The sequence below is a fragment of the Zea mays genome, chromosome 4 (genome assembly GCF_902167145.1).
Source record: "Zea mays cultivar B73 chromosome 4, Zm-B73-REFERENCE-NAM-5.0, whole genome shotgun sequence".
Taxonomy (NCBI): domain Eukaryota; kingdom Viridiplantae; phylum Streptophyta; class Magnoliopsida; order Poales; family Poaceae; genus Zea; species Zea mays.
In genome coordinates this window covers 188,450,639-188,474,646 of record NC_050099.1, presented here as the reverse complement: position 1 = coordinate 188,474,646, position 24,008 = coordinate 188,450,639, and the positions used below count along the sequence as shown (strand labels likewise).

The following is a 24,008-nucleotide window of genomic DNA, read 5'->3' as shown; positions in this document are numbered from 1 at the left end:
TATAGCATCATTGATTATGCAACCGAAAAACATGTATTCAATCTAGCTGTGCAATTGCAAAGACTTGCTGACTGAAAACACCACAAAAGATGTATTTCATAACTCTACCCTATTATTTCAACAAAACTGTGACACAGGAATCTCCATTTCCATAAGAATGTTAGCACCGATAAAAGTTGCTACCTTCGGCACAGGAATCTACATATTTATATCATCAAGCGGAGCGTTAAAATTTGAAAGAACACAAGGAATCAGCTATGGATAGTGTCAAGAGCAGTGTTCGGCAGGGATGTCGGACCTCTACTCTGGAGCTCGTACTCTCGCTCCGTGATAACTCCGGCAGGGTTATGCCCCCGTGCCGCTGACACGTTCACCGGGTTATGCCTCCTGGCTCACGGTTAGAGAAGAGAGAAATGTGAGATTGGTTTAACTTGTGCTTCCCTTGACTGAGTACGGTTACAAGATATAAATAGGCTGAGGTCCAACCGACCAAAGCAGTAGGCTCCTCTAATTTAGGACTAAAATAGCAAGCTAATCTTTGTTTCCTTATTCTTTGTTTCCTTCTTCTTTGTTTCCTTATTCTTTGTTTTCTTCTTACGTTGTCCTTCCCTTTTTTTCCTTCTCAGCCATCCGCTGATCCTCTTTCCTTCTCAGCGTCCTCTTTCCTTCTCAACGTCGGCCAGCTGTTTGGCGCGCTCCTGCACACGGCGCACGTCCCTGGCTCGGCGTCGCCTGGTGTACGTGCGCCCGAACATGACAGATAGATGAATTTTCTTGGCAGCAACTGACCATGGTTCCCGAACCAAGTGCAGAATGAGGCAATTGAAGTTGCTTATGTAATATTCCTCTCTGAACTGCAGAATTTAGGATTGTTGTCAGTAGGTTTTGATCACCAACTCACCTGGAGAAACAGACTATCATCTATAATGAATCAATTAGCTTGCTGATGTGTCGTGCAAAGCATCTTTAGCCCTGCTGTCAATTTTCATTGGATGTCCCACAACTTGAGATCCATCAACAGGGAAAACTTTGCAACTCAATCCTCATAGCATGTAATTTATAGGAGTTCAAGCCTAAGATCCTTCATCCCTTCTATTACCAAGCTGTGGCGGTTCATCACTAATATATATGGATGAGACAGATGTAGCCAAGTCATCCTCCAACTCTATTACATGGGCAGGTTCCGAAGCATCTGCTAGCAAGCTTAGTATATTGACTACTCCAAATGCATCATCGAGGTAGAACCTAGCTTTGCTCGGTTTTTGCCCCACTGTACATGCAAATAGCGGTGTCTTCAGAACAACAATGTTTCTTTTCATGATATCATCAATATTTTCAAACATGTCCTCATCTGACCTGTCATCACCGATGCATAATACAAAATCTGCTTGCCGCCATTTCTCCATCATCAACGTGAGTATCTTCTCAGCTACAAGACCTTTGCTAACACCCTACCGCCAAGGAAGACAATTTAAGAAGTTAATAGCTATGCAAAAATGCATGTCAGAATGAAAAATCAGGAGAAGGTAGTATCATATAAAAACATGTATGTTTGTTTTTCTGTTGAAGGCAAAAAAAATCTGACAAATCATTAGTAAAATAACAAGGACCCTTGGAAGAACTGGAAGTGGTAAATACTAAACCTGAGGTTTCACTTTGACAATGAACTGTCCACTCTTAATTGCGACCGGTTCATTTGCTAGTACACTTTCTAGGTGATCCAGCATCTCCTTGGCCTGTGAAGACCCAAAGCCTAGGTCAACATCCTGATGATGCCATACCAAAGCAGTTTCTTTGGTTTCAATATAGGATCCATCTGTTGCTTCTGTATAAAGATTCATGAATGGCTCCACCATTTGCATCCACCCAAAGTCTGAGGTATGGATGCTTGTGAAAGGGAAATGTGTCCTTGGTCCATTTCTAAGTGTTTTGGTGATTAAGTGTCCAACACATCACTTTGAACTAACATGCCTACTATGAGTATGAGGACATGTATAAATAAAGGCAATTTGAGAAATATAGGAGTATATTGCAAATCATATTCAAATGAAGGAACAAAGGTATGAGTCTAGCACCTAGTAAATTGTTTTAGTTGCTAACTATGTTCATCTAAGTGCTAGGAAACTCCTCGGGTTGAGCAAAATTGGAGAAAAAGCTTGGCTAAGTTTGGTCAAAATTAGGCTTGTATGGGCAGCACCGGACAGTATCTGGTGTGCCAGACTGCACCGTGGCCGAACTTGACTCTCGAGAAATTGGTCGGGCATTCTGGCTATAATTCATCGCACTGTCCGGTGTGCACTAGACTGTCCGGTGAGCCAGGCAACCAACGGCTCTCGACTGCGCCAACAGTTGGCGCGCAATCATCAACGACTGCCACGTGTGCCGGGCCAACGGTCACCAGGTCGCACCGGACTGTCCGGCGTGCCACCGGACTGTCCAATGTGCCATGGGGCCAAAGGATGGCAACGGTCGGCTTCGCTAGGAAAGGAAGGGAATCACGCATTGTTCATTGTTTGGTGTGCACCGGACAGTCCGGTGCACCCGCGGACAGAAGGCAACTACAGCCTTCCAAATAAAGATCAAACAACTCCTTTGGACCTTGGGACTATAAAAGGACCGCTAGGCGCATGGAGATGTTACACAAGCATTCCTTGAGCATCCTACAAACTCCGAGACTCCGCGACCACGTTGCTATTTCATTAGTTAGAGATTTGAGCGCATTCTTAAGCTATGACTCCGCTGTTTTATTTCGTGTGCTCGTTTTGACTTGTGTGCGTGTTGTTGTTGCGAAGTGAGTTCTTGTGTGTATTGCTACTCCCCCCTTTACTCTTGTGCTTTGATTAAGATCATCTGTGTAAGGTGTGAGAGACTCTAACTTGTGGAGATTCCTCACAAATGATATTTGAGATAAGGAAGAAAATCTTGGTACTCAAATTTGATCTTTGGATCACTTGAGAGGGGTTGAGTGCAACCCTTGACCGAAGGACGTCACCACAACGTGGAGTAGGCATTGGCCGAACCACGAGATAAAATCGTTGTGTCTTTTATCTATTTACTTTATTGTGATTATTGTCTTCCAAGGGTTCTTATATTTCACTTGTATTATTGCTCCTAAGTTTAATACACATCTCAACGGAGCAATCAAGTGAAGAGTTCTCCTCTCCTCCATCTCTACTCATACCAACTTGGTTTTAGCCTTCACTAACCCTAATTATAAACTAAATTTGTGTTGTTTAGAGTTGATTTTTCAGGAGCACCTATTCACCCCCCTCTAGGTGCTCTCAGCTTGTTTGCCACCTTTCATCTCCGGTCCACCTACATAGTGAAACATAGCATTTCATCATCCACTTAATTTTAAATATTTAAGAAATCAACATAATTGAAAGTCGCCTAGAGGGGGGTGAATAGGAAAATCTGAAATTTATAAAGTTTAAGCACAACTACAAGCCGGGGCTAGTGTTAGAAATATAATCGAGTCTGAAAGAGAGGGCGAAAAACAAATCACAAGCAAACAAGGCGGATGACACGGTGATTTGTTTTACCGAGGTTCGGTTCTTGCAAACCTACTCCCCGTTGAGGTGGTCACAAAGACCGGGTCTCTTTTAACCCTTTCCCTATCTCAAACGGTCACTTAGACCGAGTGAGCTTCTCTTCTCAATCAAATGGGACACTAAGTCCCCACAAGGACCACCACACAATTGGTGTCTCTTGTTTTGATTACAAAGAACTTGGGAACAAGAATAGAGGAAGAAGAAAAGCGATACAAGCGCAAGAGCTCAAAATAACACGGCAAAACTCTCTCTTCTAGTCACTAATTGCTTTGAGTGGAATTGGGACTTGGAGAGATTTTGATTCACTCTATTTGTGTCTTGTATTGAATGCACTAGCTCTTGTATTGAATGTGTTGGCTGAAAACTTGGATGCCTTGAAGTGTTGGTGGTTGGGGTATTTATAGCCCAAACCACCAAAGTGGCCGTTGGGGAAGGCTGCTGTCGAAGGGCGCACCGGACAGTCTGGTGCGCCAGCTGATAGAAACTGAAATTTTCAAATATAAACACAACTACAAACCGGGTTAGCGTTAGAAATAAAACCGAGTCCGCGAGAGAGGGTGAAAAACAAATCGCAAGCAAATGAAGAGTGTGACACGCGGATTTGTTTTACCGAGGTTCGGTTCTTGCAAACCTACTCCCCGTTGAGGAGGCCACAAAGGCCGGGTCTCTTTCAACCCTTCCCTCTCTCAAACGGTCCCTCGGACCGAGTGAGCTTCTCTTCTCAAATCACTTGGGAACCAAACTTCCCGCAAGGACCACCACACAATTGGTGTCTCTTGCCTCAATTACAAGTGAGTGTTTGATCACAAGAAAGAATGCCAAAGAAAAGAAGCGATCCAAGCGCAAGAGCTCAAATGAACACTACAAATCACTCTCTTTAGTCACTAAGGCTTTGTGTGGAGTTGGGAGAGGATTTGATCTCTTTTGGTGTGCTTTGCAATGAATGCTAGCTCTTGTATAGTGGTTGGAAGCTGGAAAACTTGGATACTATGAATGGTGGGGTGGTTGGGGTATTTATAGCCCCAACCACCAAACATGACCGTTGGTGGAGGCTGTCTGTCGTATGGTGCACCGGACAGTCCGGTGCACACCGGACATGTCCGGTGCGCCAGCCACGTCACCAAAGCCGTTGGAATTTGACCGTTGGAGTTCTTACTTCTAGGCCCGCCTGGATGTCCGGTGCACACCGGACAGGTACTGTTTAATGTCCGGTGTGCCAGCGCGCGCGTGCCTGACTTATGCGCGCTTCTGGCGCGCATTAAATGCGCCTGCAGGTGACCGTTGGCGCGAAGTAGTCGTTGCTCTGCTGGTTCACCGGACAGTCCGGTGTACACCGGACAGTCCGGTAAATTATAGCGGAGCAGCCGTTCTGATTTTCCCGAGGCTGCCAAGTTCCAGAGCCACGTCCCTTTGGAGCACCGGACACTGTCCGGTGTACACCGGACAGTCCGGTGAATTATAGTGCGCCGGCTCTGAAAATTCCTGAAGCTGAGGAGTTCAGCGCGGAGTCCCCTGGTGCACCGGACAGGTACTGTAGAATGTCCGGTGGTGCACCGGACATGTCCGGTGCGCCAGACCAGGGCACACTTCGGTATGCTTTTAGCTCTCCATATTGAATCCAACGTTGGTCTTTTTAATTGGCTTGACTTATACACTAGAGCAAACTAGTTAGTCTAATTATTTGTGTTGGGCAAATCAACCACCAAAAATAATTAGGTACTAGATGTAGGCCTAATTCCCTTTCAATCTCCCCCTTTTTGGTGATTGATGCCAACACAAACCAAAGCAAATATAGAAGTGCATAATTGAACTAGTTTGCATAATGTAAGTGCAAAGGTTGCTTGGAATTGAGCCAATGTAAATACTTACAAGATATGCATGGATCGTTTCTTCGTTTTTAACATTTTGGACCACGCTTGCACCACATGTTTTGTTTTTGCAAATTCTTTTGTAAATCCTTTTCAAAGTTCTTTTGCAAATAGTCAAAGGTAAATGAATACGATTTTATGAAGCATTTTCAAGATTTGAACTTTTCTCCCCCTGTTTCAAATGCTTTTCCTTTGACTAAACAAAACTCCCCTTAAGTGAGATCCTCCTCTTAGTGTTCAAGAGGGTTTTGATATATCATTTTTGAAATACTACTTTCTCCCCCTTTTGAACGCAATAGGATACCAATTGAAAATACTCTTTGAAAAACTAAGTTTTTGAAATTGGTGGTGGTGCGGTCCTTTTGCTTTGGGCTCATACTCTCTCTCCCCCTTTGGCATGAATCGCCAAAAATGGAGTCATTAGAGCCCTCTGAAATACTTTCTCCTTCTTTGGTCAAGAATAAATGAGTGAGGATTATACCAAAGATGGAGTCCTTTTGCTCTTTCCCCCAAAGATGGGGAGTGGTTCGGAGCGACGACGAAGGATGAGTTACGGAGTGGAAGCCTTTGTCTTCGCCGAAGACTTCAATTCCCTTTCAATACACCTATGACTTGGTTTGAAATGGACTTGAAAACACATTAGTCATAGCATATGAAAGAGATAAGATCAAAGGTATATAAATGAGCTATGTGTGCACATCAACAAAAGAAGTTGCGCGAATCAAGAATATTTAGCTCATGCCTAAGTTTGTTAAAAGTTTGTTCATCAAGAGGCTTGGTAAAGATATCGGCTAATTGATCTTTAGTGTTAATATATGAAATCTCGATATCTCCCTTTTGTTGGTGATCCCTCAAAAAGTGATACCGAATGGCTATGTGTTTAGTGCGGCTATGCTCGACGGGATTATCCGCCATCTTGATTGCACTCTCATTATCACATAGTAAAGGGACTTTGGTTAATTTGTAACCGTAGTCCCGCAGGGTTTGCCTCATCCAAAGCAATTGCGCGCAACAATGGCCTGTGGCAATGTACTCGGCTTCGGCGGTGGAAAGAGCGACCGAATTTTGCTTCTTTGAAGCCCAAGATACCAAGGATCTTCCCAAGAACTGGCAAGTCCCCGATGTGCTCTTCCTATTGATTTTGCACCCCGCCCAATCGGCATCCGAATAACCAAACAAATCAAATGTGGATCCCCTAGGATACCAAAGCCCAAACTTAGGAGTATAAGCCAAATATCTCAAGATTCGTTTTACGGCCGTAAGGTGAGCTTCCTTAGGGTCGGATTGGAATCTTGCACACATGCAAACGGAGAGCATAATATCCGGTCGAGATGCACATAAATAGAGTAAAGAACCTATCATCGACCGGTATACCTTTTGATCCACAGACTTACCTCCCGTGTCGAGGTCGAGATGCCCATTAGTTCCCATGGGTGTCTTGATGGGCTTGGCATCCTTCATCCCAAACTTGTTTAGAATGTCTTGAGTATACTTCATTTGGCTAATGAAGGTGCCCTCTTGGAGTTGCTTCACTTGAAATCCCAAGAAGTACTTCAACTCCCCCATCATAGACATCTCGAATTTCTTTGTCATGATCCTACTAAATTCTTCACATGTAGACTCGTTAGTAGACCCAAATATAATATCATCAACATAAATTTGGCATACAAACAAGTCATTTTTAAGAGTTTTAGTGAATAGAGTAGGATCGGCCTTTCCAACTTTGAATCCATTTGCAATAAGAAAATCTCTAAGGCATTCATACCATGCTCTTGGGGCTTGCTTGAGCCCATAAAGCGCCTTAGAGAGCTTGTAGACATGGTTAGGATACTCACTGTCTTCAAAGCCGGGAGGTTGCTCAACATAGACCTCTTCCTTGATTGGTCCATTGAGGAAGGCACTTTTCACGTCCATTTGATAAAGCTTAAAGCCATGGTAAGTAGCATAGGCCAATAATATACGAATTGTCTCAAGCCTAGCTATGGGTGCATAGGTTTCACCGAAATCCAAACCTTCGACTTGGGAGTATCCCTTGGCCACAAGTCGAGCTTTGTTCCTTGTCACCACACCATGCTCATCTTGCTTGTTGCGGAAGACCCATTTGGTTCCTACAACATTTTGATTAGGACGTGGAACTAAATGCCATACCTCATTCCTAGTGAAGTTGTTGAGCTCCTCTTGCATCGCCACCACCCAATCCGAATCTTGGAGTGCTTCCTCTACCTTGTGTGGCTCAATAGAGGAAACAAAAGAGTAATGCTCACAAAAATGTGCAATACAAGATCTAGTGGTTACCCCCTTATGAATGTCGCCGAGGATGGTGTCGACGGGGTGATCTCGTTGGATTGCTTGGTGGACTCTTGGGTGTGGCGGCCTTTGTTCCTCATCCTCCTTGTCTTCCTCATTTGCATCTCCCCCTTGATCATTGCCGTCATCTTGAGGTGGCTCATTTGCTTGATCTTCTACTTCATCAACTTGAGCCTCATCCTCATTTTGAGTTGGTGGAGATGCTTGCGTGGAGGAGGACGGTTGATCTTGTGCATTTGGAGGCTCTTCGGATTCCTTAGGACATACATCCCCAATGGACATGTTCCTTAGCGCGATGCACGGAGCCTCTTCATTACCTATCTCATCAAGATCAACTTGCTCTACTTGAGAGCCGTTAGTCTCATCAAACACAACGTCACAAGAAACTTCAACTTGTCCAGTGGACTTGTTAAAGACTCTATATGCCCTTGTGTTTGAACCATATCCTAGTAAAAAGCCTTCTACAGTCTTAGGAGCAAATTTTGATTTTCTACCTCTTTTAACAAGAATAAAGCATTTGCTACCAAAGACTCTAAAATATGAAATGTTGGGCTTTTTACCGGTTAGGAGTTCATATGATGTCTTCTTGAGGATTCGGTGAAGATACAACCGGTTGATGGCGTAGCAAGCGGTGTTGACGGCCTCGGCCCAAAACCGATCCGAAGTCTTGTATTCATCAAGCATGGTCCTTGCCATGTCCAATAGAGTTCGATTCTTCCTCTCCACTACACCATTTTGTTGTGGCGTGTAGGGAGAAGAGAACTCATGCTTGATGCCCTCCTCCTCAAGGAAACCTTTGATTTGAGAGTTCTTGAACTCCGTCCCGTTGTCGCTTCTAATTTTCTTGATCCTTAAGCCGAACTCATTTTGAGCCCGTCTCAAGAATCCCTTTAAGGTCTCTTGGGTTTGAGATTTTTCCTGCAAAAAGAATACCCAAGTGAAGCGAGAATAATCATCCACTATTACAAGACAGTACTTACTCCCGCCGATGCTTATGTAAGCAATCGGGCCGAATAGATCCATGTGGAGTAGCTCAAGCGGCCTGTCGGTCATCATGATGTTCTTGTGTGGATGATGGGCACCAACTTGCTTTCCTGCTTGGCATGCGCTACAAATCATGTCTTTCTCAAAATGGACATTTGTTAGTCCTACAATGTGTTCTCCCTTTAGAAGCTTATGAAGATTCTTCATCCCAACATGTGCTAGTCGGCGATGCCAGAGCCAGCCCATGTTAGTCTTAGCAATTAAGCAAGTGTCGAGTTCAGCTCTATCAAAATCTACCAAGTATAGCTGACCCTATAACACTCCCTTAAATGCTATTGAATCATCACTTCTTCTAAAGACAGTGACACCTACATCAGTGAAAAGACAGTTGTAGCCCATTTTTCATAATTGAGATACAGAAAGCAAATTGTAATCTAATGAATCTACAAGAAAAACATTGGAAATAGAATGGTCAGGAGATATAGCAATTTTACCCAAACCCTTGACCAAACCTTGGTTTCCATCCCCGAATGTGATAGCTCGTTGGGGATCTTGGTTTTTCTTGTAGGAGGAGAACATCCTTTTCTCCCCTGTCATATGGTTTGTGCACCCGCTGTCGAGTATCCAACTTGAGCCCCCGGATGCATAAACCTACAAAACAAATTTAGTTCTTGACTTTAGGTACCCAAATGGTTTTGGGTCCATTAGCATTAGACACAAGAACTTTGGGTACCCAAACACAAGTCTTTGACCCCTTGTGCTTGCCCCCAACATATTTGGCAACTACTTTGCCGGATTTGTTAGTCAACACATAAGATGCATCAAAAGTTTTAAATGAAAGACTATGTTCATTTGATGCACTAGGAGTTTTCTTCTTAGGCAACTTAGCACGGGTTGGTTGCCTAGAGCTAGATGTCTCAACCTTATACATAAAAGCATGGTTAGGGCCAGAGTGAGACTTCCTAGAATGAATTCTCCTAATTTTGTCCTCAGGATAACCAGCAGGGTATAAAATGTAACCCTCGTTATCCTGAGGCATGGGAGCCTTGCCCTTAACAAAGTTGGACAATCTTTTAGGAGGGGCATTAAGTTTAACATTGTCTCCCCTTTGGAAGCCAATGACATCCTTGATGCCAGGGCGTCTCCCATTATAGAGCATACTTCTAGCAAATTTAAATTTTTCATTTTCTAAGTTATGCTCGGCAATTTTAGCATCTAGTTTTGCTATATGATCATTTTGTTGTTTAATTAAAGTCATGTGATCATGAATAGCATTAACATCAATATCTCTACATCTAGTGCAAATAGAAGTGTGCTCAACGGTAGATGTAGAGGGTTTGGAAGATTTTAATTCTACAACCTTAGCATGCAATATATCATTCTTAGTTCTAAGGTCGGAAATAGTAGCATTGCAAACATCAAAATCTTTAGCCTTAGCAATTAATTTTTCATTTTCATTCTTAAGGCTAACAAGAGATAAGTTCAATTCTTCAATCTTAGCAAGCAAATCATCATTATTATTTCTAAGATTGGGAATTGAAACATTACAAGCAATAGAATCAACCTTAGCTAATAAATTAGAATTCTCATTTCTAAGGTTGTCTATGGTCTCATGGCAAGTGCTTAGCTCACTAGACAATTTTTCACATTTTTCTACTTCTAGAGCATAAGCATTTTTAACCTTAACATGCTTCTTATTTTCTTTAATAAGGAAGTCCTCTTGGGTGTCCAAGAGATCATCCTTTTCATGAATGGCACTAATCAATTCATTAAGTTTCTCTTTTTGTTGCATGTTGAGGTTGGCAAAAAGAGAGCGCAAGTTATCTTCCTCATCACTAACATTTTCATCACTAGAGGATTCATATCTAGTGGAGGATTTAGATTTAACCTTCTTCTTTTTGCCGTCCTTTGCCATGAGACACTTGTGGCCGACGTTGGGGAAGAGAAGTCCTTTGGTGACGACGATGTTGGCGGCGTCCTCGTCGTCGGAGGAGTCGCTAGAGCTTTCGTCGGAGTCCCATTCCCGACAAACATGGGCATCGCCGCCCTTCTTCTTGTAGTACCTCTTCTTCTCCTTTCTTCTCCCCTTCTTGTCATCGCCCCTGTCACTGTCACTAGAAATAGGACATTTGGCTATAAAGTGACCGGGCTTACCACATTTGTAGCAAACCTTCTTGGAGCGGGGCTTGTAGTCTTTCCCCCTCCTTTGTTTGAGGATTTGGCGGAAGCTCTTGATGACGAGCGCCATTTCCTCATTGTCGAGCTTGGAGGCGTCGATTGGTTGTCTACTTGGTGTAGACTCCTCCTTCTTTTCCTCCGTCGCCTTGAATGCGACGGGTTGAGCTTCGGATGTGGAGGGATCATCAAGCTCGTTGATCTTCCTCGAGCCTTCGATCATGCACTCAAAACTTACAAAATTCCCGATTACTTCCTCGGGGGTCATTAGTGTATATCTTGGTGTCGGGGACCATAATTAGGGGTACCCTCAAGACGCCTAATTCTCAGCTGGTAACCCCCATCAGCATAAAGCTGCAAAGGCCTGATGGGCGCGATTAAGTCAGGGATCAGTCCACACGAGTGACTCGATCACGCTTCACCCGAGCCTAGCCTCGGCCGAAGGCAGCCGACCTCGAGAAGACTTCCGTCTCGCCCGAGGCCCCCTTTTTATGGCGGACACATCACCGGCTTGCCCAAGGTCTTGGCTTCGCTCAGAAGCAACCTTGACTAAATCACCACACCGACTGACCAAATTGCAGGGGCATTTAACGCAAAGGTGGCCTGACACCTCTATCCTGACACGCGCCCCCGGCAGAGCCGAGGTGACCGCCGTCACTCCACCGCTCCACTGGCCAGTCTGACAGAAGGACAGCGCCACCTGCGCCACTCCGACTGCAGTGCCACTCGACAGAGTGAGTCTGACAGGCAATCAGGCCTTGCCAAGGGCGCCACGACGAACTCCGCTCCGCCCGACCCCAGGGCTCGGACTCGGGCTAAGACCCAGAAGACGGCGAACTCCGCTCCGCCCGACCCCAGGGCTCGGACTCGGGCTAAGACCCGGAAGACGGCGAACTCCGCTCCGCCCGACCCTAGGGCTCGGACTCGGGCTAAGACCCGGAAGACGACGAACTCCGCTCCGCCCGACCCCAGGGCTCGGACTCGGGCTAAGACCCGGAAGACGGCGAACTCCGCTCCGCCCGACCCCAGGGCTCGGACTCGGGCTAAGACCCGGAAGACGACGAACCCCGCTCCGCCCGACCCCAGGGCTCGGACTCCGCCCTGGCCTCGGCCGAACGACCTCCGCCTCGCCCGACCCCTTGGCTCGGGCTCGGCCACGGCAACTGAAAGCAAGACTCAACCTCGGCTTCGGAGGAAACCCCACGTCGCCCTGCCTAGAGCACAGACCGCCACGTCAACAGGAGACGTCATCATCATCCTACCCCGAATCGACTCGGGTCACGGAGAACAAGACCGGCGTCTCGTCCGGCCAGCTCCGCCAGAGGGGCAATGATGGCGCTCCACAAGCTCTATGACGACGGCGGCCCCCAGCTCTCTTACGGAAGCAGGATAACGTCAGCAGGGACTCGACCGCTCCAACAGCTGTCCCTCCATCAGGCTCCGCCGCACCTCCGATAGCCACGACATCACGCCAGCAGGATGCCCAGATCTCTCCGGCTGCCACATCGGCATGTACCTAGGGCGCTAGCTCTCCCTCCGCTAGACACGTAGCACTCTGCTACATCCCCATTGTACACCTGGATCCTCTCCTTACGACTATAAAAGGAAGGACCAGGGCCTTCTCAGAGGAGGTTGGCCGCGCGGGACCGAGGACGGGACAGGCGCTCTCTTGGGGCCGCTCGCTTCCCTCACCCGCGTGGACGCTTGTAACCCCCCTACTGCAAGCGCACCCGACCTGGGCGCGGGACGAACACGAAGGCCGCGGGACTTCCACCTCTCTCACGCTCGGCTCCGGCCGCCTCGCCTCTCCCCCCTCCGCGCTCGCCCACGCGCTCGACCCATCTGGGCTGGGGCACGCAGCACACTCACTCGTCGGCTTAGGGACCCCCTGTCTCGAAACGCCGATAGTTGGCGCGCCAGGTAGGGGCCTGCTGCGTGCTGACGAATAGCTCCCCGTCAAGCTCCAGATGGGCAGTCTCCAGCAACCTCTTCGGCCCGGGACGGTGCTTCGTTTCGGGGCTCTCGAGCTCATGTCCTTCGATGACAGCTACGACATGATACTTCTTCCACCGCCGTGCGACCACGACATTGGCGGCCGACAACCCGCCCGCCGGCGGCGGAATCGACGACGTCTTCCCCGCGTGGTGGAAGAGCTATATTCGGGCTCGCTCCGTTCTCTCCCCCGCCAACGGAGGGGAAGGCGGAGCCGTCAAGGCCAGACGGGAGGTCGCGCTTCGTCAGCCGTCGAGCGAATCGACGCCCCCGACGCCCCGACGGAAGGCACGCCGGACGTCGACCTCGTGTTCGAGACGGAGGCGAGCGCCGTCCCCCCACGGCACGCCGACCCTGAGCAAGAAGACGACGCCGGCGCGCTCGCGGAAAGCCTGCAGGACGTCGCCCTCGAACCAGAGATGATGGCGCAACCAGTCCCCGATGTGACTACGTCGCTCCTCGTCGACCAAAAGGTAACGACTAACTCCCATCTTGCGTCATTTCGACTCGGCCTCCACCCGCCAAACGACCTCGATTTGGCGGGCGCTCTCATTGAGGCGAGTGCAACCCCACTGAGGTTCTGTATGCGGTCGCCTTGGGACCGACTGACGGACGTCTCGACCTACGGGCCCTCTGGGTCCGAGGAAGATGACGACCCCAGCATCGGTTGGGATTTCTCCGGACTTGGCAACCCCAGTGCCGTGCGGGACTTCATGGCCGCATGTGACTACTGTCTGTCCGACTGTTCCGATGGAAGCCGCAGCCTTGGCGACGAGAGCTGCGGCCCGAGCCGCGAATGTTTCCACATTGAGCTAGGGAATCCCACCGAAGGCAACCATCTTGGCATGCCGGAGGATGGTGATCTCCCTAGGCCGGTGCCTCGCGCCAACATCCCACGGGAGCTAGCTGTGGTCCCCGCTCCGGCGGGGGGTTACGACCCACAACTCGAGCAAGTCCGCGAGGCGCAGGCCAGGCTCAACGAGGGAACGGGAGCGCTTGAGCCGATCCGTCGGGACGTCGGACAGGCATGGGTGGGCCAACCCCTGGCCGGAGAAATACGTCATCTGCCCCAAGGTCTCCAGCACCGCGTCGCCAACGACGTCAGGATCAGGCCGCCGCCCGCATCCAGCGGGGTCGGTCAGAACCTGGCAACCGCAGCAATGCTCATCCGCGCGATGCCGGAGCCGTCAACCACCGAGGGTCGGCGGATCCAGGGAGAACTCAAGAATCTCCTGGAAGGCGCCGCGGCCCGGCGGGCCGAGAGCACTGCATCCCGAAGGCAAGGATATCCCTCGGAACCTCATGCCGCGACTTCCCGATTCATGCGGGAAGCCTCGGTCTACACCGGGCGCACGCGCAACACCGCGCCTGCGGCCCCGGGCCACCTCGGCAACGAGCACCATCGACGCGACCGTCGGGCTCACCTCGACGAAAGGGTGCGCCGAGGCTATCACCCCAGGCGTGGGGGACGTTACGACAGCGGGGAGGATCGGAGTCCTTCGCCCGAACCACCCGGTCCGCAGGCTTTCAGTCGGGCCATCCGACGGGCGCCATTCCCGACCCGGTTCCGGCCCCCGACTACTATCGTAAAGTACTCGGGGGAAACGAGACCGGAGCTGTGGCTCGCGGACTACCGCCTTGCCTGCCAACTGGGTGGAACGGACAACGACAACCTCATCATCCGCAACCTCCCCCTGTTCCTCTCCGACACTGCTCGTGCCTGGTTGGAGCACCTGCCTCCGGGGCAGATTTCCAACTGGGACGACTTGGTCCAAGCCTTCGCTGGCAATTTCCAGGGCACATACGTGCGCCCCCGGGAATTCCTGGGACCTTCGAAGCTGCCGGCAACAGCCGGGGGAGTCGCTCCGGGACTACATCCGGCGATTCTCGAAGCAGCGCACCGAGCTGCCCAACATCACCGACTCGGATGTCATCGGCGCGTTCCTCGCCGGCACCACTTGCCGCGACCTGGTGAGCAAGCTGGGTCGCAAAACCCCCACCAGGGCGAGCGAGCTGATGGACATCGCCACCAAATTCGCCTCTGGCCAGGAGGCAGTCGAGGCTATCTTCCGAAAGGACAAGCAGCCCCAGGGCCGCCCATCGGAAGAAGCCCCCGAGGCGTCTGCTCCACGCGGCGTCAAGAAGAAAGGCAAGAAGAAGTCGCAATCGAAACGCGACGCCGCCGACGCGGACCTTGTCGCTGCCGCCGAGTATAAGAACCCTCGGAAGCCCCCCGGAGGTGCAAACCTCTTCGACAAGATGCTCAAGGAGCCGTGCCCCTACCATCAGGGGCCCGTCAAGCACACCCTCGAGGAGTGCGTTATGCTTCGGCGTCATTTCCACAGGGCCGGGCCACCCGCCGAGGGTGGCAGGGCCCACGACGACGACAAGAACGAAGATCACCCAGCAGGGGGGTTCCCCGAGGTCCGCGACTGCTACATGATCTATGGAGGGCATGCGGCGAGTACCTCGGCTCGGCACCGCAAGCAAGAGCGCCGGGAGGTCTGCTCGGTGAAGGTGGCGGCGCCAGTCTACCTAGACTGGTCCGACAAGCCCATCACTTTCGACCGGGCCGACCACCCCGACCATGTGCCAAGCCCGGGGAAATACCCACTCGTCGTCGACCCCGTTGTCGGCGATGTCAGGCTCACCAAGGTCCTGATGGACGGGGGCAGCTGCCTCAACATCATCTACGCCGAGACCCTCAAGCTCCTGCGCGTCGATCCGTCCTCCGTCCGAGCAGGCGCTGCGCCCTTCCACGGGATCATCCCTGGGAGGCGCGTCCAGCCCCTCGGGCGACTCGACCTCCCAGTCTGCTTCGGGACACCCTCCAACTTCCGAAGGGAGACCCTGACGTTCGAAGTGGTCGGGTTCCGAGGAACCTACCACGCCGTGCTAGGGAGGCCATGCTACGCGAAGTTCATGGCCGTCCCCAACTACACCTACCTGAAGCTCAAGATGCCAGGCCCCAACGGGGTCATCACTGTCGGCCCCACGTACAAACACGCGTTCGAATGCGACGTGGAGTGCGTGGAGTACGCCGAGGCCCTCGCTGAGTCCGAGGCCCTCATCGCCGACCTGGAGAACCTCTCCAAGGAGGTCCCAGACGTGAAGCGCCATGCCGGCAACTTCGAGCCAGCGGAGACGGTCAAGGCCGTCCCCCTCGACCCCAGTGGCGACACCACCAAGCAGATCCGGATCGGCTCCGGGCTCGACCCCAAATAGGAAGCAGTGCTCGTCGACTTTCTCCGCGCAAACGCCGACGTCTTTGCGTGGAGTCCCTCGGACATGCCCGGCATACCGAGGGATGTCGCCGAGCACTCGCTGGATATTCGGGCCGGAGCCCGACCCGTCAGACAGCCTCTGCGCCGATTCGACGAGGAGAAGCGCAGAGCGATTGGCGAAGAGATCCACAAGCTAATGGCGGCAGGGTTCATCAAAGAGGTATTCCATCCCGAATGGCTTGCCAACCCTGTGCTTGTGAGGAAGAAAGGGGGGAAATGGCGGATGTGTGTAGACTACACTGGTCTCAACAAAGCATGTCCGAAGGTTCCCTACCCTCTGCCTCGCATCGACCAAATCGTGGATTCCACTGCTGGGTGCGAAACCCTGTCCTTCCTCGATGCCTACTCAGGGTATCACCAGATCCGAATGAAAGAGTCCGACCAGCTCGCGACTTCTTTCATCACGCCGTTCGGCATGTACTGCTATGTCACCATGCCGTTCGGCTTGAGGAATGCAGGTGCGACGTACCAGCGGTGCATGAACCATGTGTTCGGCGAACACATCGGTCGCACGGTCGAGGCCTACGTCGATGACATCGTAGTCAAGACTCGGAAGGCTTCCGACCTCCTCTCCGACCTTGAAGTGACATTCCGGTGTCTCAAGGCGAAAGGAGTCAAGCTTAATCCTGAGAAGTGTGTCTTCGGGGTGCCCCGAGGCATGCTCCTAGGTTTCATCGTCTCCGAGCGAGGCATCGAGGCCAACCCGGAGAAGATCGCGGCCATCACCAGCATGGGACCCATCAAGGACTTAAAAGGGGTACAGAGGGTCATGGGATGCCTCGCGGCCCTGAGCCGCTTCATCTCACGCCTCGGCGAAAGAGGTCTGCCTCTGTACCGCCTCTTAAGGAAGGCCGAATGTTTCGCTTGGACCCCTGAGGCCGAGGAAGCCCTCGACAACCTGAAGGCACTCCTTACAAAGGCGCCGGTCTTGGTGCCGCCGGCGGACGGAGAAGTCCTCTTGGTCTACGTTGCCGCGACCACTCAGGTGGTTAGCGCCGCGATTGTGGTCGAGAGGCAGGAGGAAGGGCATACATTGCCCGTTCTGAGGCCGGTCTACTTCATCAGCGAAGTGCTGTCCGAGACCAAGATCCGCTACCCACAAGTTCAAAAGCTGCTGTACGCTGTGATCCTGACAAGGCGGAAGCTACGACACTACTTCGAGTCCCATCCGGTGACTGTGGTGTCATCCTTCCCCCTGGGGGAGATCATCCAGTGCCGAGAGGCCTCGGGCAGAATCGCAAAGTGGGCGGTGGAGATCATGGGCGAAACGATCTCGTTCGCCCCTCGGAAGGCCATCAAGTCCCAAGTGTTGGCGGATTTCATGGCCGAATGGGTCGATACCCAACTACCAACGACTCCGATCCAACCGGAGCTCTGGACCATGTTTTTCGACGGGTCGCTGATGAAGACGGGGGCCGGTGCGGGCCTGCTCTTCATCTCGCCCCTCGGAAAGCACTTGCGCTACGTGCTGCGCCTCCACTTCCCGGCGTCCAACAATGTGGCCGAGTACGAAGCTCTGGTCAACGGATTGCGGATCGCCATCGAGCTAGGGGTCAGACGCCTCGACGCCCGCGGTGATTCGCAGCTCGTCATCGACCAAGTCATGAAGAACTCCCACTGCCGCGACCCGAAGATGGAGGCCTACTGCGACGAGGTTCGGCGCCTGGAAGACAAGTTCTTCGGGCTCGAGCTCAACCACATCGCTCGGCGCTACAACGAAACCGCAGACGAGCTGGCGAAGATAGCCTCGGGGCGAACGACAGTCCCCCCGGACGTCTTCTCCCGGGACCTGCATCAACCCTCCGTCAAGCTCGACGACGCGCCCGAGCCCGAGGTACCCTCGGCTCGGCCCGAGGTACCCTCGGCTCAGACCGAGGTACCCTTGGCTCAGCCCGAGGTACCCTCGGCTCAGCCCGAGGTAACCTCGGGCCGGCCCAAGGTACCCTCGGCCCCCGAGGGCGGGGCATTGAACATCGAGGAAGGGCAGAGCGGGGCCACGCCAGACCAAGATTGGCAGGCCCCGTACCTGCAATATCTCCGTCGAGGAGAGCTACCCCTCGACCAAGTCGAGGCTCGGCGGGTAGCGCGACGCGCCAAGTCATTCGTCTTGCTGGGCGACAAAGAGGAGCTCTACCATCGCAGCCCCTCGGGCATCCTCCAGCGATGCATCTCCATCGCCGAAGGTCGGGAACTGCTGCAAGAAGTACACTCGGGGGCTTGCGGCCACCACGCAGCACCCCGAGCCCTTGTTGGAAATGCTTTCCGGCAAGGCTTCTACTGGCCAACGGCGGTGGCTGACGCCACTAGAATTGTCCGCACCTGCGAAGGGTGCCAATTCTATGCGAAGCGGACACACCTGCCCGCTCAGGCTCTGCAGACAATACCCATCACCTGGCCCTTCGCTGTATGGGGTCTGGACCTCGTCGGTCCCTTGCAGAAGGCGCCCGGGGGCTACACGCACCTGCTGGTCGCCATCGACAAATTCTCCAAGTGGATCGAGGTCCGACCCCTGAACAGCATCAGGTCCGAGCAGGCGGTGGCATTCTTCACCAACATCATCCATCGCTTCGGGGTCCCAAACTCCATCATCACCGACAATGGCACCCAGTTCACCGGCAAAAAATTCTTGGATTTTTGCGAGGATCACCATATCCGGGTGGACTGGGCCGCCGTGGCTCATCCCATGTCGAATGGGCAAGTAGAGCGTGCCAACGGCATGATTCTACACGGGCTCAAGCCTCGGGTCTACAACGACCTCAACAAGTTCGGCAGGCGATGGATGAAGGAACTCCCCTCGGTGGTCTGGAGCCTAAGGACGACGCCGAGTCGTGCCACGGGCTTCACGCCGTTTTTCCTGGTCTACGGGGCTGAAGCTATCTTGCCCACTGACCTGGAATACGGCTCCCCGAGGGCGAGGGCATACACCGAACAAAGTAACCAAGCTAGCCGAGAGGAATCGCTGGACCAGCTGGAGGAAGCTCGGGACAGGGCTTTGCTACACTCGGCGCGGTATCAGCAGTCCTTGCGACGCTACCACGCCCGAGGGGTCCGGTCCCGAGAACTCAAGGTGGGCGACCTGGTGCTTCGGCTGCGACAAGATGCCCGAGGGAGGCACAAGCTCACGCCCCCCTGGGAAGGGCCATTCGTCATCGCCAAGGTTCTGAAGCCCGGAACGTACAAGCTGGCCAACAATCAAGGCGAGATCTACGGCAACGCTTGGAACATCAAATAGCTACGTCGCTTCTACCCTTAAGATGTTTTCAAGTTGTCCATATACCTCGCACCTACGCAAAGTTTAGTTGTCAAGGAAGGGTCGGCCTAGCCCCGGCAAAGCCCGACCCTCCCTCGGGGGCTAAAAGGGGGGAGACCCCCTCTGCGTCGAATTTTCCTCGAAAAAGGATCTCTTTTTAGCAGGGTTTCTTCCGTGCCTCTTGACTACTTCGGAAAGCGGATCCTGGAAACGACGGGGTACACGTAAGCAGCCAAGGCTGACCGAGCCGAGGGACTCCTACGCCTCCGGGATACGGATACCTCACTCGTCCCCTTCTGCGATAAGTAACTTGCGCTCGGATAAAGCGACTCCGTGGACCGAACGAGTCATCACGTTCGGAAGCTCTCCTGCCGAAGCAGTCCTTCAAGCTTTCTCGACTAAGTCGGGGACAGGGCCTCATGGACGGGTGAAAGTACGCGTAAGTGGCAAGGCCGACCGAGCCGAGGGATTCCCACGCCTCTGGGATACGGATACCTCACTCGTCCCTTCCGCGAAAAGCAACTCTTGCTCACACAAACGTCCCAGTTACCGACAGAGTCCAGATGCTCGAAGCAGGAGGAAAAAAGACGCAGCTTCGCAAGCGCGGCGAGGGCGTGTTCTTCTGGCCTCGGCGGCCGCAGAAAGCGCACGCTACAAGATGATCTGATCCTGCAGGCTCGGGTCTTCACGCCGAAGGGAGCCATAGCACCCTCGGCATCGACGACGTCTACAGCAAAGCCCGACCCAGCCTCGGGCGGCGCCGAGGTCCAGGGGCTCCTCCAGGAATCCGGCCCGAGCAGGCGGCTCAACCGGTTACCCCTGAGGCCTCGGGCAACCGGCTTCCAAGGGCGCTAGCCCGATCCGAGGCCTCAACTGACCGACTTGGGCGTCGGCTCCGCTGACGGGCAACACGGCTAGGCTCCGGCCAACCAGGTTCCCCATTCTCGAGTCAACTCCGCCTCTGTTCATACTGATGTCGCTACCCCCGGCCTCGATCCACCAAAGGGCGGCCGAGGGGTCTCTTCAACTAAGCTAGAGGAGCCTCACATAACAAGGCCGAACGGGCCGAGGGATTCCTACGCCTCCGGGATACGGATACCTCACCCGTCACCTTGACATGGGGCGACTCATGCTTGGTGAAGCGGTTCAGACAATCAAACAGGCGAGACTTAGTGCTCAAAAATGAGGAAAAAACACGGCTCCGTGCCGAAATTACATACACGTTCAGGCCTCGACAGCCACAATGGACAAAAACACTGGCATCCAAGGTGCCATCACAAACGGGACTCCGGTTCCGTCCCCGAGGGTATGAGCGACCTCGGGCCTGCGGGGCGACGACCTCTGCAGCGGCAGCCATGGCCCCGGGTGAACGCAGTCACCGGAAGGCTCTTGTTCGCGGTCCCACTCAAGGGATGCGAACAAGCCATCAAAGCCAAAGAGCAGGCCGCCTCCAAGCGCTCCGGTAGATCCTCGCTGTCGTCCTCGCCCCGAATGCGAGGGGGAAGACGGAATGTTGCATCCTAGCTGGACAGCAACAGTTCGCCTTCCCCGGCATGACTGGAGGGCGACTCCGTCGCAGCGCGGGAGGACGATTGCCACCACCAGAAGCTGGAAGAGGAGGTGGTTCGCCGACCCGCACGCGAGGTAGAGCCCCGGCTCGCCTCGGCCCCCGCCCCAGCGAGGATGACGAACGCACCCGACGCTGAGGGCGGGACCGCAGCCTGGTCTGTCTCTCCCCATCCAGGAGCTGGAGGTCACCGTCTTGGGTGGCCACCGGCGGAAGGGAGCAACCAGGCTGCGTGATGAAAATCCTTGAAGCCGAACGATGGCTGAGAGGTACCAACTCCCATGGAGTTGCGTTCCTCCAACGAGGAGGCGGAAAGGCGGTGGATATCCCCCATCCGGGGGCTTGGAAGACGGGAAGACCCGGCGCTTAAGGGAGGAAGAAGACATGGTTGCCTTACGAAAGGAGCCTCCCTCCTTTTAAAGGCAACTCCCCCTACGCGCGCCCCCAGGCGCCGCGGGCCGAGTCTTCTCCAACACGCTCCAAGGCCCTCCCCTGCGACTCGGGGGCTGGGTCCCGCATGTCATGCAAGCAGGCTCAGGGCAGAAGAAGCCAAACCGCCGCGCATGGTGCGCACGACCGTCCAGCGGTTACAGGCGACCCCCCATTTTTGCCCAGACCAACGGGCAGAAGGGGCGGGCAGCCATACAGGCGGCATGCAACCGCACCAGATGGACGCGCTTCTCCGACTTCTGACACGCCAGCTTGGAACCCAGGCCCACGCGTCGAGCAACCGGCACGCCAGTTGCTGCATGCAAGCAACCGCACCGCCACTTGTGCCACCATCGCGCCTCTTCGGTTGCGAAGCCTATGCCACGACTCGAGGCGACCCAACAGCGCCAGACTGGCGCGTCGGTCAAAGCGACCGAAAGTGGGCCGGCAGTAATAGCGGTGGCAGGCGGGCGGGCGCAGCGGTCACGTCGTCAGCCAGGCTCACGTCCCATCCTGAGACAGCAAGAGAGCCTCCTCTCACGGCGTGAAGACGGTGCACCCGTGACCCGTTCCTCGAACGGATCACCCACGCGCAACGGCCGCCCCGCCAACCACTCGCCCCGTCGCATTAACTCCGCGGCGGGACACGCGGCGCCTCTGGTAGGAGGAGCGCGCGACGCTTCACCTTCGCCGTAATAACCGCGTCAGAAAAGGTACGCCACGTCGTCCGATTTCGTATCCTTTTCCGTTTTCCTCTTTCTCTATCTCTTGCAACAGGGACCGGGGAAGGGGGATACCCTGAAAGGGATCCTTCTCCGCGAAGGAACCGGGCTCCGAGCCCCCCACTACTGATCAGGGGTTCGAAGGCTGGCCCCCCAAGGGTTCAACAGCCGCCTCAGATCGCGTGGGCCCGACACCCACTACTGGTCAGGGGTTCGAAGGCCAGCCCCCCGAAGGGCTCCATGGCCGCCTCAGGCTACTCGGGCTCCGCGCCCATTACTGATCAGGGGTTCGAAGGCTGGCCCCCGAAGGGTTCACAGTCGCCTCAGACACCGAGCGAGGGATGACCAGGGGTACGTTCGATACATAACCGAGGCTCGGGCTGCGCTCCCGAGGTACCCTAGGACATTTCCGAGACCAGCGGGAACGATCTTGTAACGGAATCCCATCGGAGGGAGGCATCGAGCCCTCGGACCCCGTCGCCAGGGGACCGGGTCCGGCAAATCACCCGCAGGTACTTTTGGGCGTGCCTCTGGGCCCCTAGCCGACCCCCAACGAACGGGGCACGGACGTCCACTCGGATTACCCGCTTGCAGCTCACCGGAGACACCATGTTCGGTGCCCATCGAGGGTAACATGGCGCACTCCCCCCCTCCTCCTTGCGGAAAGGCGACGAAGGGGCGTATGTAAAAAGCTGAGTCTGTCCCTGATCGTCCTCTCGCCCTGTGCAGAGGCTCGGGGGCTGCTCTCGCAAAAACCGGCTCCGGCCAAATCGTTGACAGCGTCAACATACCAGCCCGAGAGCTTGGGCCCCGACCGTGCACCCGGGCTACGGCCAGTTCGCATGAGGGAACGACCAGACCAGCCGAAGCGTTAAGCGAAGTATTAAGACCTCGAAGGAGTGTAACCACTCCTCCGAGGCCTCGGGGGCTACACCCGGCGGGTGCGCTCGCGCGCACCCACCGGAACGAAAATGCAACCGAGAAAGGCTGGTCCCCTTGCAAAAAAGTGCGACAAAAGCCTCCAAGCGAGTGCTAACACTCCCTTCGAGGCTCGGGGGCTACTGTCGGGGACCATAATTAGGGGTACCCTCAAGACGCCTAATTCTCAGCTGGTAACCCCCATCAGCATAAAGCTGCAAAGGCCTGATGGGCGCGATTAAGTCAGGGATCAGTCCACACGAGTGACTCGATCACGCTTCACCCGAGCCTAGCCTCGGCCGAAGGCAGCCGACCTCGAGAAGACTTCCGTCTCGCCCGAGGCCCCCTTTTTATGGCGGACACATCACCGGCTTGCCCAAGGTCTTGGCTTCGCTCAGAAGCAACCTTGACTAAATCACCACACCGACTGACCAAATTGCAGGGGCATTTAACGCAAAGGTGGCCTGACACCTCTATCCTGACACGCGCCCCCGGCAGAGCCGAGGTGACCGCCGTCACTCCACCGCTCCACTGGCCAGTCTGACAGAAGGACAGCGCCACCTGCGCCACTCCGACTGCAGTGCCACTCGACAGAGTGAGTCTGACAGGCAATCAGGCCTTGCCAAGGGCGCCACGACGAACTCCGCTCCGCCCGACCCCAGGGCTCGGACTCGGGCTAAGACCCGGAAGACGGCGAACTCCGCTCCGCCCGACCCCAGGGCTCGGACTCGGGCTAAGACCCGGAAGACGGCGAACTCCGCTCCGCCCGACCCCAGGGCTCGGACTCGGGCTAAGACCCGGAAGACGACGAACTCCGCTCCGCCCGACCCCAGGGCTCGGACTCGGGCTAAGACCCGGAAGACGGCGAACTCCGCTCCGCCCGACCCCAGGGCTCGGACTCGGGCTAAGACCCGGAAGACGACGAACCCCGCTCCACCCGACCCCAGGGCTCGGACTCCGC

At 53.9% G+C, this 24,008-nt stretch overlaps 1 pseudogene; it reads right to left on the bottom strand.

Annotated features, from left to right (window-relative positions):
• Positions 1–650: 650 nt before the first annotated feature.
• The window catches only part of LOC103655761 (probable alpha,alpha-trehalose-phosphate synthase [UDP-forming] 7), a 55,946-nt pseudogene continuing 32,588 nt past the window's right edge, over positions 651–24,008 (bottom strand).